Below are 11457 nucleotides of genomic sequence, written 5' to 3' on the forward strand. Positions count from 1 at the left end.
ATTTATTGTATTGATAAAAAGAAGTGTATGTTTATCTTACCTTTCTATTTTTATGATACAACCCAGTGCCTGTTCAGAGAAGATGCTCAATGAGTATCTGTTCAGTGAATAAATTCTGTAATTGTGCTGATCAGTAAAATTAGATGAGTGCCACCAGCATTTATTTAGTAACCAGTGGAGAACTAAATTGAGTGAGAATTAGGGAACAGGAAGATACATAACCAAATGGGTACCCCACCCTGGGTCTACTGCCAAATGCAAGATCCCTTTGCTATTGTCTGGTAAACTTCCCCCCTTGTCACTCTCAAATGATTTAAGAGGAAGATATTGTGCCCTGGGTTCACATAATTTTTTTCATTTTCTTCTTTTTGTCAGTTTCCTCTTCTCAAAACTGATTACCATGTGTAGGGCTATTCATCACATGCACAGGTGATTTCTGTTCCTCAAGGTATGCCTAACCAGTGCAGGTGAGCTTGGGCTGAGATGGATCAGGAGCCCAGCACCTCCTCTAGCTCTGCCCAAGAGTGAAGCTGCCCGTTGCCCCAGACCTCTGGTTGTTGTTTATTGGAGGATGCAGCTGCTGCCTCTGAACTCTCTTTGCAACAAGAGTTTGTCTTTTGGTTTTCAGTTTGCCTTCAACTTTTATCCTCCAAGTTCAAGCCAATCTATTCCCCTTGGTGTCATCACTACCTCCCCCAACCCATCCCCTTTCCTTTTCTGGTTTTTGAAGCATGAACACCTTATCTTATCCTACGATCTGTCTTCACTTCTTTGGCTTCTGGTTGAATCATTTGTACCAGGAACCTGTGGCTTCACCCACATGGCTGATGCTTCTTGAGCTCTTCTGACATGAAAATTCATGAATCTATTTCCAGTCATGGGTATTCTCATTCTTACTTTCCCTGTGTTAGGTTACACATTTTTAAGACCACTTATGGGGTGTCATCTTCCTGGCTGAGTTCCTGGGGAAACTAAGACTCTTCTAGCAGTTATTAGGTTCTCTTTGTCCCTCTCTGAATAAAGTCTCTGGCTTTCTCTCCCACTTTCTGAACCTGTACTTCCACCCTAGCCCTGTCCTGCCTTCTGAACTCCTCTGACTATCCACGGCCAATCAGAGGCTGTGTTTTGGAATTTATAATAGAAAGTGAAAGAATGTTTTTAATTGTTTTGTTTAAAAGCAAAAATTGTACATAAATTATGGCACTAGAAAGTGATATTTCAAACACAGGATATTGAGAAATATAAGAGAATCCTGAATTTGAGGCCAAGGAGCATTGTAATGGTAATAAGGAGGCTGCTGACTTTTTCTCCAGTTGGAGGAGCCTCATTTCTTGGGCCAAGTCACTTTCTCTGTGAGTTTTGTTCTTCTCAGCACCAAAGAGTAGCAGCTGGGAGAAGAATGATTCACACAGGTGGTGAAGCCATGATGTCTCTGTGGGCTGCTGGACATCAGAATGTGTGTGACTTTGTGACAATAAGGAGAACTGCATTGAAGAAACCACCTCTGGGGAGGCCAGCTGCAGTGTTGTTTTAATGGAAACTCAAAACTTTGAAAGGACATCCATTGCCAGCCCCCAGGCAGGCTCAAAAGCCACATCGTGTACTGTATGACACATAAATGTAGACCCAAGATACCACTCTACTCCATGTCCCCACATCCGACTGGAGAGGGGCTGCTGCCAGTTGGTAGAGGCCACTACATGACCGTGTCCTTCACATCTGGTAATATAGAGAGCTGTGTGTGTATTAGTTACCTTGGGCTGCATAACAAATTACCTGGATGGCTTAAACAACAGAGACTTATTTTCTCATAGTTCTGGAAATTCCAAGTCCAAGATCAAGGTGTGGGAGATTTGGTTTCTCCTGAGGCCTTTTCCTTTCTTTCTGTAGACTGTTGCTTTCTTGCTCTGTCCTTATATGGTCTTTCCTCTATATATGCACATCTCTGGTGTCTCTTCTTTATCTTTATTTTTTATTTTTATTTAGTGAGAGGAGCGGAGGCAGAGACAGACTCCTGCATGCCCCCCAACCAGGATCCTTCTGACAAGCCCACTAGGGGGTGATGCTCTGCCCATCTGGGGCCCTTGCTCCATTGCTACTGGAGCCATTTTTAAAATTAATTTTACTAGGGTGACATCAATAAATCAGGGTACATATGTTCAAAGAAAACATGTCCAGGTTATCTTGTCAATCAATCATGTTGCTTACCCATCACCCAAAGTCAGATTGTCCTCTGTCACCTTCTATCTAGTTTTCTTTGTGTCCCTCCCCCTCCCCCTTTCCCTCTCCCACTCCCTCCACTGCCTGTAACCACCACACTCTTATCACTGTCTCTTAGTCTCGTTTTTATATCCCACCTATGTATGGAATAATGCAGTTCCTGGTTTTTTCTGATTTACTTATTTCACTTCATATAATGTTATCAAGATCCCACCATTTTGCTATAAATGATCCAATGTCATCATTTCTTCTCTGGCTGAGTAGTATTCCATAGTGTATATGTGCCACATCTTCTTTATCCAGTCATCTATTGATGGGCTTTTTGGTTGTTTCCATGTCCTGGCCACTCTGAACAATGCTGCACTGAACATGGGGCTGCATGTCTCTTTACGTATCAATGTTTCTGAGTTTTTGGGATATATACCCAGTAGAGGGATTGCTGGGTCATAAGGTAGCTCTATTTTCAGTTTTTTGAGGAACCACCATACTTTCTTCCATAATGGTTGTACTACTTTACATCCCCACCAACAGTGAATGAGGGTTCCTTTTTCTCCACAGCCTCTCCAACATTTGCTATTACCTGTCTTGTTAATAATAGCTAATCTAACAGGTGTGAGGTGGTATCTCATTGCAGTTTTGATTTGCATTTCTCTAATAACTAAAGAAGATGAGCATCTTTTCATATATCTGTTGGCCATTTGTATTTCTTCCTGGGAGAAGTGTCTGTTCATCTCCTCTTCCCATTTTTTTATTGGATTGTTTGTTCGTTTGTTGTTGAGTTTTTATGAGTTCTTTGTATATTTTGGATATTAGGCCCTTATCGGAGCTGTTGTTTGAAAATATCATTTCCCATTTAGTTGGCTGTCTGTTTATTGTCTTATCAGTTTCTCTTGCTGAGCAAAAACTTCTTAGTCTGATGTAGTCCCATTCATTAATTTTTGCCTTCACTTCTCTTGCCTTTGGAGTCAACTTCATAAAAATGCTCTTTAAAACCAAGGTCCATGAGTTTAGTACCTATGTTTTCTTCTATGTACTTAATTGTTTCAGGTCTTATGTTTAGATCTTTGATCCATTTTGAATTAATTTTAGTGCAAGGGGACAAACTGTAGTCCAGTTTCATTCTTTTGCATGTGGCTTTCCAGTTTTCCCAGCACCATTTGTTGAAGAGGCTTTCTTTTCTCCATTGTGTGTTGTTGGCCCCTTTATCAAAAATTATTTGACCATATATATGTGGTTTTATTTCTGGGCTTTCTATTCTGTTCCATTGGTCTGAGTGTCTATTTTTCTGCCAATACCATGCTGTTTTGATTGTCGTGGCCCTATAATATAGTTTGAAGTCAGGTATTGTAATGCCCCCAGCTTCATTCTTTTTCTTTAGGATTGCTTTGGCTATTTGGGGTTTTTTATAGTTCCATATAAATCTGATGATTCTTTGTTCCATTTCTTTAAAAAATGTCATTGGAATTTTGACGGGAATTGCATTAAATTTGTATATTGCTTTGGGTAATATGACCATCTTGATTATATTTATTCTTCCTAACCAAGAACAAGGTATATTCTTCCATCTCATTATATCTTTTTCGATGTCCATTAACAATGATTTGTAGTTTTCATTATATAAGTCCTTTACATTCTTTTTTATGTTTATTCCTAAGTATTTTAGTTTTTTTGTTGCAATCGTGAAGGGGATTGTTCTTTTGAGTTCCTTCTCAGTTGTTTCATTGTTGGCATATAGAAAGGCTATGGACTTTTGTATATTAATTTTGTATCCTGCGACCTTACTGTATTGGCTTATTGTTTCTAGTAGTCTTTTTGTGGATTCTTTGGGGTTTTCGATGTATAGGATCATATCATCTGTAAAAAGTGATACCTTTACTTCTTCTTTTCCGATATGGATGCCTTTTATTTCTTTGTCTTGTCTGATTGCTCTGGCTAGAACCTCTAGTACCACATTAAATAAGAGTGGAGAGAGTGGCCAACCCTGTCTTGTTCCTGATTTAAGGGGAAAAGCCTTCAGCTTTGTGCCATTTAATATGATGTTAGCTGATGGTTTATCATATATGGCCTTTATCATGTTGAGATATTTTCCTTCTATACCCATTTTGTTGAGAGTCTTAAACATAAAATTGTGTTGTATTTTATCGAAAGCCTTTTATGCATCTATTGATAAGATCATGTAGCTTTTGTTCTTTGTTTTGTTGATGTGGTGTATTACGTTAACCGTTTTACATATGTTGAACCATCCTTGAGATTCTGGGATGAATCCCACTTGATCATGATGTATTATTTTTTTAATATGTTATTGTATTCGATTTGCTAGTATTTTGTTTAGTATTTTAGCATCTGTATTCATTAGAGATATTGGTCTGTAGTTTTATTTTTTTGTGCCATCCTTGCCTGGTTTCGGTATGAGGGTTATGTTGGCCTCATAAAATGTGTTTGGAAGTATTGCTTCTTCTTCAATTTTTTGGAAGACTTTGAGTAGAATAGGAACCAAGTCTTCTTTGAATGTTTGATAAAATTTGCTGGTATAGCCATTTGGGCCTGGACTTTTATCTCTGGCAAGGTATTTAATGGTTTTTTTCTATTTCTTCTCTACTAATAGGTCTGTTTAGGCTTTCTGCTTCTTCTTGACTCAGTCTAGAAAGGTTGTATTGTTCTAGGAATTTATCCATTTCTTATAGGTGGCTGAATTTAGTGGCATAAAGTTTTTCATAGTATTCTACAATAATTCTTTGTATATTTATGATGTTCATGGTGATTTCTCCTCTTTCATTTTGGATTTTTTTTATATGAGTTTTTTCTCTCTTTTTTTTTTTTTTTTGGTAAGTCCTGCCAGGGGTTTGTCAACTTTGTTGATCTTTTCAAAGAACCAGCTCCTTGTTCTATTAATTTTTTCTATAGTTTTTCTGTTCTCTAATTCATTTATTTCTGCTCTGATTTTTATTATCTCCTTTCTTCGGCTGGTTTTGGGTTGCCTTTGTTCTTCTTTTTCCAGTTCCTTAAGGTGTGAAGTTAAGTGGTTTACTTGGGCTCTCTCTTCTTTGTTCATATATGCCTGAAGTGATATGAACTTCCCTCTTATTACTGCTTTTGCTGCATCCCAGAGATTCTGATATGTTGTATTGTCATTTTCATTTGTTTGTATATATCTTTTGATCTCTGCACTTATTTCTTCTTTGACCCATTCATTTTTTAAAAGTATGTTGTTTAGTTTCCACAATTTTGTGGGATTATTTTCCTCTTTTTTGCAGTTGAATTCTAGTTTCAAGGCTTTATGATCAGAAAATATGCTTGGTACAACTTCGATTTTTCTGAATTTGCTGATGTTGTTTTTGTGGCCAAACATATGGTCAATTCTTGAGAATGATCCATGTACACTGGAGAAAAATGTATACTCTGTCACTTTGGGATGAAATGTCCTGTAGATGTCTATCATATCCAGGTGCTCTAGTGTTTTGTTTAAGGCCAATATATCTTTATTGATCCTCTGTTTGGATGACCAATCTAAAGCCATCACTGGTATATTGAGATCTCCAAGTATGATTGTATTTTTGTCAGTTTTTGTTCTAAGGTTAATAAGTAGCTGTCTTATATATTTTGGCGCTCTTTGGTTTGGTGTATATATATTAAGAATTGTTATGTCTTCTTGCTTCAGTGTCTCCTAAACTATTATGAAATGGCCATTTTTGTCTCTGAGTACTTTTGCTGTCTTGTAGTCAGCATTATCAGATATGAGTATTGCTACGCCTGCTTTTTTTTTGGATGTTATTTGCTTGGAGTATTGTTTTCCAGCCTTTCACTTTGAATTTGATTTTATCCTTGTTGCTTAGATGAGTTTCTTGTATGCAGCATACAGTTGGATTTTCTTTTTTAATCCATTCTGCTACTCTGTGCCTTTTTATTGGTGAGTTTAATCCATTTACATTTAGTGTAATAATTGACACTTGTGAGTTCCCTATTGCCATTTTATATATTGCTTTCTGTTAGTTTTGTGTCTTGTTTGATCCTTCTCTTTCATTTTTCTATCTTTTGTTTTTATTTGGTTGTATTCCATACATCTTTCCTCTGTTGCTATCTTTTTTAAATCATGTGCTTCTGTGGTGGTTTTTTCAATGGTGGTTACCATTAAGTAATGAAAAGAGTTCCTACCCTGTTCATTGTAGTGCACTATCTTATGAGTACTTTTCCACTCCATCATCCTTTGCTACTGTTAATCTCCATCCTCTCCCCCCCTTTTTTTGTTGTTGTTACAGTTTAAATTTGGTTTTATTGTGTTCTTCTTGGAGCTCTTACTTGTAGCTTTGGTTTTTTTTGTTCTTTGTATCTGATTGGAGAACCACCTTTATTAATTCCTGCAGTGGGGGTTTTCTGATGATAAATTCCCTCATCTTTTCTGTATCTGTAAATGTTTTTATTTCTCCTTCGTATTTGAAGGATAGCTTTGATGGGTATAGTATTCATGGCTGAAAGTTCCTCTCTTTCCGGAGTTTAAATATTGGGGTCCACTCTCTTCTAGCTTGTAGAGTTTCTGTTGAGAAGTCGGATGATAATCTAATGGGCCTTCCTTTATATGTTGTATTCTTCTTTTCCCTGGCTACCTTGAGAATTTTTTCTTTGTCGTTGGTTTGTGCCAATTTTATTATAATGTGCCTTGGAGTAGGTTTGTTGGGGTTAAGAAAACTCGGAGTTCTGTTTGCTTTTTGAATTTGAGGTTTTAATTCTTTCACAGGCTTGGGAAGTTCTCATCTATTATTTGTTTGAGTATGTTCTCCATTCCATTTTCTCTCTCTTCTCCCTCTGATATACCTATTATTCTTATGTCATTCTTTTTGCTGGAGTCAGACAATTCCTGTAGGGCTATCTCATTTTTTTTTTATTTTTTAGTCTCTTCTTCTATCTGTTGCGCCTCAAGTTGCTTGTCTTCTATTTCATTAATCCTACCTTCTAGCTAAGCTTGTTACCTTGTTTTTTAGCTCTTGAATTGAGTTTTTCATCTCTTTGATTTGTTTTTATAGTTTCAATTTCCTTGGTAATATATTCTTTGTGTTCATTGAGTTGTTTTCTGAGCTCCCTAAATCACCTCTGTGTTTTCTTGTATATCTCTGAGTATTTTTAGGATTTCTATGCTAAATTCTCTGTCATTTAGCTCCAAGGTTTCCAATATATTGAATTTTTTCTCCATAGATTTTTTCTTATCTATCTGTGTTACCTTTCTTTCTTTTGTATCCATAATATTTGATTTTCTATTCCTTAGTGACATCTGAGGGTGGTTTTTTTTATAGTATTAATGAGATTTAATAAAGAATAAAAAGTTAAAAAATAAAAATAGAAAAGAATTTTTTAAAAAATTAAAAATTAAAAAAAAAAGAAAATTATTTCCCCCTCTCCTTTTTTCTTTTCCTCTCCTCTCCCCTCTTTCTTGAGGAAATCTTGTGGTGAACTGTGAATTATATTGTAATAAATAGAGCAAACAATGCCGATAATGAAGGGCCTGAGTTGGGGAGAAGTAATAAAGGGGACAAAGAAGAGGGTATGGACCCACAAAATGCAAATACAGAAAAAATTTGGGTGAAGAATAAAATAATTTGCTTTTAGGTGTTGGTTGACTAAGAGATATGATGAGAGGAATAAGAGGGTAACAGGAAAATGGGGGGGGGATTAAAAAATTACTATTCTATTTAGTGGAACAAGAACTAGATAAAATGGAGAGCCAGGGTTGGGAGCACTGCTAGTGAGTTAAAAAAGCGAAGTAAAAACTCCCCAAAATGCCACAAACATAAGTTTGAGTCCCAGGTAAGATAATTTGTTCATTATTGAGGATTGAATGAGAGGAGACGTAAAGGAGAAAGGAAGAAACTAATATAAAGGGAGAAAAGAAAGAGAGAAAAAAAGAGGGAACCACTAAAAGAAGAAAAAAGGAAAAAAGGGGAGAGAGAGAGAGAGAGAGAGAGAGAGAGAGTTAAGGGTTTTGGAGTGCAACCTTCATCAAGAGAAAGGAAGAAGAAAAAAAAGATAATGGGAGATGAAACACTTATGGGTAGTGTAGTTCAAGGAGAGGAGAGAGTAAGACCGGCAGAGAATTAACGACCAAATTGAAAGAGAAAAAAATAATCAAGACATGAGGATAAGAGAAACAAACGAACAAATATAATAAAATGGGATAGGTTATAAAGTCTGTAGATTATTCTTGATTTTGAGGGGTTATCTTCTTGCTCTTTCTTTTCTCTCCCTCTTCCTGGTTGGTGACTCTGTACCCCGGGTTCTGCTCCTGTGCCATGCTCAGGTAGAAGTTTGCAGTTGATAAGTCTCTATGGCAATGTCATATATTGGGCTTCAGTCTCGTTGGCAGTCGAGGCTCATTAGCATTTGTAGGCTCCGACAGTGAGAGAGTTCATGTTCCCAGAGCCTCTCTCCTAGTCTTTCCTTTCTGAATTAGTAGCCAGCTAAGGGGTTGCTGCTGCCTCTGCCTGTATAGTAAGGGGCTCAAAGAGTTGGCAAATCCCGACTCTATTCCCACTCAGCACAGGGGTCTGTGTAAGGCTCAATCAGTCAGAGCTGCTAGCATAATCAGGCCGGGCTTCCGCCCACACAAAGACCTCTGACTCTGCCACTCTGTCCAGTAACATGGGCAGGCGCCCATTCCTGGGGCGCTCGGAGGAATCTCTCGCTCACTATCTGTGGCGCAGCCCGGGATATGGAGCAGGCCATCTCTTACTCTGAATGAGACCCCTGCCTGCACAGAAAAGTTCCAGCGTTGGAATTAGCTCTCACTCCCTCCCTGTGAGCGGCTTTTTCAGGGTGCTGGGGCTGTCCTGAGATTCCACTTTTGGCCCACACAAAGGCCCCTGACTCTGCTCCTCTGTGCAGGAACATGAGAGCCCACTCCTGAGGCGCTCAGAGGAATCTCTTGCCCACTCTCCGTGTGCACCAACCAGGATATCAGGCCGGCCCTCTCTTACTCTGAATGAGACCCCGCCCACACGGAAAAGTTCTAGCGTTGGAATTAGCTCTCGCTCTCTCCCCATGCGCAGCTTTCTCAGGGCACTGGGGTGGCCTGGGATTCTGCTTTTGGCCCACACAAAGACCCCTGACTCTTCTCCTTTGTCCGGGAACATGGGCGCCCACTCCTGAGGTGCTCGGAGGAATCTCTTGCCCACTCTCCGTGCTCACTGACCAGGATATCAGGCCGGCCGTCTCACGCTCTGAGTGAGACCCCCGTCCAGACGGAAAAGTTCCAGCTTTGGAATTAGCTCTCACTCCCTCCCCGTGTGTGGCTTTTTCAGGGCACTGGGCCGGCCTGGAGATTCTGCTTTTGGCCCACACAAAGGCCTCTGACTCTGACTGTCTGTGGGGTAACACGGGCGCCCAATCCTGGGGCTCTAGGAGGAATCTCTCATCCACCATCCGTGTGCCCCGACCAGGAGATCGGGGCAAATGGCTGCCCCAATTGTCTTTTTGTGTGGGTTTGGTGCAAGTGCTAGCTTGTATTGGCTAGGTTGCCACCGGCACAGTTTTTCCTTGGCTTGGATCTCTGTGCTACAGCCTGGTTCAGTCGTTTGTGCTGCGGCCTGAATCTATTCACCCCCTTTGCCCGTCTTAGTTTCTATACTCTCAGTTCCCAGTGAAAGCAGCCCTATTTAGGTTAGTGAGGAAGGCAGAGTATTTCTTACTCCCTATTTCCTTCGGGGTTTGATTATATATTTAGCCAATTTTTTGCTCGACCATACCTTCCGGTGTATTGCGGAACATCTGGAGGCTCCAAGGATAGATTTTTCTGTTTCTGGTATAAGATCTTGTTGAGTTTTGGGGGAGATTTATCGGTATTGCTCCCTACAGTGCCATTACTCTGACGTCATCTGAAGCCATTTTTTAGCACCTGAGGAGGAGGCCATGGAGCCATCCTCAGCACCTGAGGCCAACTCACTCTAATTGAGCCCTGACTGCAGGAAGAGAGAGGTAGAGAGAGTGGAGGGGGAGAGATAGGGGTGGAGAAGCAAGTGGGTGCTTCTTCTGTGTGCCCCAACTGGGAATCAAACTCAAGACAACCACATGCTGGGCCAACACTCTACCACTGAGCCAACCGACCAGGACTCTGGTGTCTCTTCTAATAAGTACACCAGTCATGTGTCAGGTCCCAGCCATATGATTTCATTTAACCTAAATTACCTTTTTAAAAGCCTTATCACTAAATATAGTCACAGGTCAAGGTATACTGGGGGTTAGGGCTTCAATATAAGAATTTTGTGCAGATACAATTCAGCCATAACACGATCTGTAGCAAGATCAAGAATGTAGGATTAACTAGCATTGTGGCACAGTGAGAAGTGCTGGGTTCCTGACCCAGAGGTTGTGTAGGGTTGAAGTCATGCTCTGCTATAAAGCTGCCTCACCTGGAGGACATGGTAATGAGTGAAGTAAGGCAGTCACAAAAGGACAGAAATGGTATGATTTCAATTATGAGGTGCCTAGACTAGTCAAACTCATAGGGACAAAAAGTAAACTGGTGGTTGCTAGGGGATTGCATAAGGGAAGAATGAGGAGTTAATAATTAATGCGTATTGAGTTTCAGTTTTGCAAGATAGAAATAGTTCTGAAGTTAGATTGTGATGGTTTTACAACATGTGACTATCGTTAATTATACTGAAATGACACTTTAAAATGTTTAAAATAGGAACTTTTATATTATGTATATTTTACCACAATAATAAAGTGGGCTGAGAAGTGAGACCTGAGTTTCAGTTCCCTGCCACACCCCCACCCCATTATTATATCTTTTTAAAAAAAATTTTAGGTTTTTTCTTTTTTTCTTAAATTAATTTTAATTTATTGTGTTAACATGAATTTAAGTGTCCCACTCAATATAAACCCTCATTTGCATACCACTTGCCCCCATTACACCACTGTTATCCCCCTCTTCCAAACTCCCTACCCCTTCCCTTTGCGATTTGCTGTTCTGATAGCTGTGTCTATGTGTTATGTATATATAATTTCAGTAATTCTTTCACCCTCTCTGATCCCATTCTCTCATCCACCTTCCTTCTGACAGCTGTCACTCTACTCCCCATGACCCCACCTCTACCTCTATCCCATGCTTCAGTTCACCATGTTCATTAGATTACACACATAAGTGAGATCATATGATATTTGTCTTTCTCTGCCTGGCTTATTTCACTTAGCATAATAATCTCCAGGTCCTTCCATGCCATCACAAAAGGTAAGATTTCCTTCTTTTTC

The sequence above is a fragment of the Saccopteryx leptura genome, chromosome 3, assembly GCF_036850995.1.
Source record: "Saccopteryx leptura isolate mSacLep1 chromosome 3, mSacLep1_pri_phased_curated, whole genome shotgun sequence".
Classification (NCBI taxonomy): domain Eukaryota; kingdom Metazoa; phylum Chordata; class Mammalia; order Chiroptera; family Emballonuridae; genus Saccopteryx; species Saccopteryx leptura.